The sequence below is a fragment of the Oryctolagus cuniculus genome, chromosome 8, assembly GCF_964237555.1.
Source record: "Oryctolagus cuniculus chromosome 8, mOryCun1.1, whole genome shotgun sequence".
Classification (NCBI taxonomy): Eukaryota; Metazoa; Chordata; class Mammalia; order Lagomorpha; family Leporidae; genus Oryctolagus; species Oryctolagus cuniculus.
This window is the reverse complement of record NC_091439.1, coordinates 143,535,876-143,539,151: the sequence shown is the minus strand read 5'-3', so window position 1 is coordinate 143,539,151 and position 3,276 is coordinate 143,535,876. Positions and strand designations below refer to the sequence as shown.

The window sequence follows — 3,276 nt, the reverse complement described above, 5'->3', positions numbered from 1 at the left end:
GGTACTGTGGCTTTGTAGATTAATCCTCTGCCTGTGGCACTGGCATCCTATATGGGCACCATTCTAGTCCCAGATTCTCCTCTTCTGATCCAGCTCTCTGCTATGACATGGGAAAGTAGTAGAAGATGGCTCAAGTGCTTAGGCCCCTGTACCCAAGGGGGAACAGAGAAAAAGCTCTTGGCTCCTGGTTTTAGATCAGTGCAGCTCTATCTGTTATAGTCATTTGGGGAATGAACCAGCAGATGGAAGACTTTTATCTCTGTCTCTTCCTCTCACTGTTTATAATTCAACCTCTCAAATAAATAAAATCTTAAAAAATAAGATGTAGAGAAGTACTGGAATTAAATGCAATAATACACTCCTAAATATGCAGTTAGCATTAAATTTTTATTGAGAAAGGGATGAGCTTGGCTTTATGTGTGTCTTGCTTAGAGCAGAATTTTTATGACTGAATTTGAGATAATTAAAAATCAGTTTCATAAATGAAACATTGACCATTTTTACTGCTGCAGGCTCCCCCTCACTCTGTATCCCTATGCAGATAGTCCACATGAAGGTACAACAGAAAGAGAGGCCTGCATATCTGGAGTAATGCAAATATGCCCTTTGCTTAAACCAGGGGATTGATCGACTGGAGTTCTTTGTGATTCAGTTTGCATTTTTCTGTAGAGTGAAATATAGTGATTTGGGTAAAGTATCTTGTCTTCTAGTAGATGATTCCAATTGGCTTTCTTATCCATCTACCTGGCATCACAGGTGATTCCCAAGACAGGTGTTGGGCTCTATGGAAAAAAAAAAAAAAGTAGACTTTTCAGAGTTGATGTATTTCTCCTGGAAAATTGGAGAAATATTTTGTAAGAAGCAGTTCATGGAGGATGTGTACTTCCCTAGAAATGAGACAGAAGTGATTCCCTTTCCTTGCCCCTTCCTGAACTAGTTCCTGAGGCTTATTGATCAGGCCAAGAATGCTAATATTTGTAGGCCAATTATGAATGATCCATGTTTGTCTTACACATGAGATGTCTACAGATCTGTTTCTCAAGGCCTTTAAGATAAATAAGAAAATTTTGCAACAAAAGAGAAGGTTGGCATTGCCTGTTGCCTTGGTCTAGGATCTGTGCATTTATTTCCCACTTAGTACTCTGACTCCTATCATGCACATCTCCTGATGGTTCTTTTTTGGCCATTCCTGTGTCCAGATTCCTTAATGGGTGACAATCTTTGACCAGACTTCCAGTCTGATAACTCAGCCCAAATTGGAGTTGACTAGTTTGTGTACCCACTTCAGGATTAAGGTGGTCCAAAACTGCCAGTGCCCAATGACTGGGCTGCCTTTATGCTCACTCAAGAGATGACTCTGGGCACAGGTCCCAAGTGGCTTTGCTTGGTCCTTTTCCCTAGATCTCCCTGGTGAGCAGGTTGATTCTCAGAAGGCAGGGAACTTGTTGGCTCACAGAAGTCTCCAGATTTCTGTTTTGCATTCATCTGCAAAATATTTGAGTTTTCTCTTGGATCTCAAAAGTCCTGAGTAGGGAGTTTTATTTTGTATTGAGATGTGTCTTTATAAAGACAGGTGTCACTGAAGACTGTGTGTCCTCAGAATCAACTGAACTCACCCAGGCCTGGATAGAGTTCTAGGATCCTGGCTTCAGGCTGAACATTGCCTGCTGTTGTGAGCATTTGGGTGTGTACCAGAAAATGGAAGAAATCTCTCTCCCTCTCCATCTCCTCCTACCTTTCAAATAAAATGAAAAACAGATAAAAATTGGAAAAAGTGTGTTTTGCCTTGTGTCCTAAAAAAAAAGTAATTACTGTTGTTAGAGGTAGAACTCATTTGTACACTTCACAAATACTCACAAATCTCAGGTTAAAGGCTTGGTGGTCACTACTGGCTGTGCTGCCTACTCAGCTCCCATTCTGTAATGCATCCCCTTCCATCATCTGCAGTTCACTTTGGGTGCTCATAAAACACCAAACTGCCTCCTGACTTTGCCATCCCTATGTTCTTTATACATAGCTTGGCCACAATCTCATTTTCTTTAGCAGCATGCTAATTTTTATGAGGACTTCATAGGCAAAGAATAGTGGGGACATTGATTTTTTTCTGAGCTTTTGTCCTAAGTGGTTTATTGTATTAAGCTGATTCTGGGTACTGTATAGAACTTTGCTGGATCAGAAGTTGGGATGCAGAGGTTGACATTAGAGAAATAGGGCTATCACTGCCACTTCCACCATGCAACCCATGCCTGCCTTAGATGCTGCTTTTATAGAGTGTTGGAATGAGGCAGTTAGTGATGCAATAAAGGAATGAACTTTCAATTGTTAAACATTTTTATTTTTATTAATACAAAGAGAAAAGATTGCATAAGATTGTAATTCCAGAATAACATAACCATACTTTTCTATTTCCCCTCCTTTCTTCCTTTCTCTTTTTAAGGATTTAATAAGCTGGCTTTTTTCCCTAACCTAGTCTTTACCCCTTCACCTCCAGCCTTCCTGTCCATTTGTTCCTACTTTTTATTAAAAATTTATTTCTTGATTTACCTTTCTGGAAGAGGCAGCTGGAAGTTCTCCGAGGTCTGTCCTTAGAATGTGAGGAGAGCCAGAGATATTGGATAGACTCTTTACAGTCTGTTTTACTGTGAGAGATGTTGTTCCACTCGCCTGTGGCAGAAAAAAATGAGATTTCAATGATTTTTTTTCTGCATTACTAATTTTTATGATGGGTCTCTTCTTTATCAATGGATAGAGACCTGTCAAATTTGCCATGAGCAAAAAATTTCACAGACACAACTGCTTCCAGAGGAGATGCATGCCTCTCCATTCCCACGTGGCTTTCCCCTGAGATCTCCAGGCGGCTTTCCGTAGACTCCTGGAAGCAAAGAGAAGATTCCAACCATAGAAAAAGCTCACTATGACTGTGGTGTTGTTTCTTGGAAGTTCCTGTCCAAAAAGTAATCATTTAAGAACACCAGGGGCATTTCATTAGTTTCACAGGACTCTCTTCTTCCTGGCTTCAGTGGAGAGGAAAAATAACCACAGTTGAAGCATGATTCTAGCAAAGCACAATTATTTATCTGCATAACAAAAATCCTCATGTTTTTCTGCACATTGTTAGTCTTACATGGGTTAGAAAAAAATGCCATTTAATGTCTTAGAACTCTCTAATGTTAAAAAGTGCAAGAATTAAAAATTGCTATTATTTTATGCTCTTATAAAGCTACAAAAGCATTAACATTGTGCATTTCTGGGTGATTTGGAAACTCTAAATTCGAA

The 3,276-nt window shown here is 39.6% G+C and overlaps 1 long non-coding RNA gene across 1 annotated transcript; it reads right to left on the bottom strand.

The window, feature by feature from the left end:
• Positions 1–637: 637 nt before the first annotated feature.
• On the bottom strand, positions 638–2,871 carry LOC138843442 (uncharacterized). Its single transcript, XR_011378141.1, has 2 exons — positions 2,545–2,871; positions 638–782 (listed from the first exon to the last, which is right to left on the bottom strand). It is a non-coding gene; the product is annotated as an uncharacterized lncRNA (long non-coding RNA).
• Between the last annotated feature and the right edge of the window lie 405 nt (positions 2,872–3,276).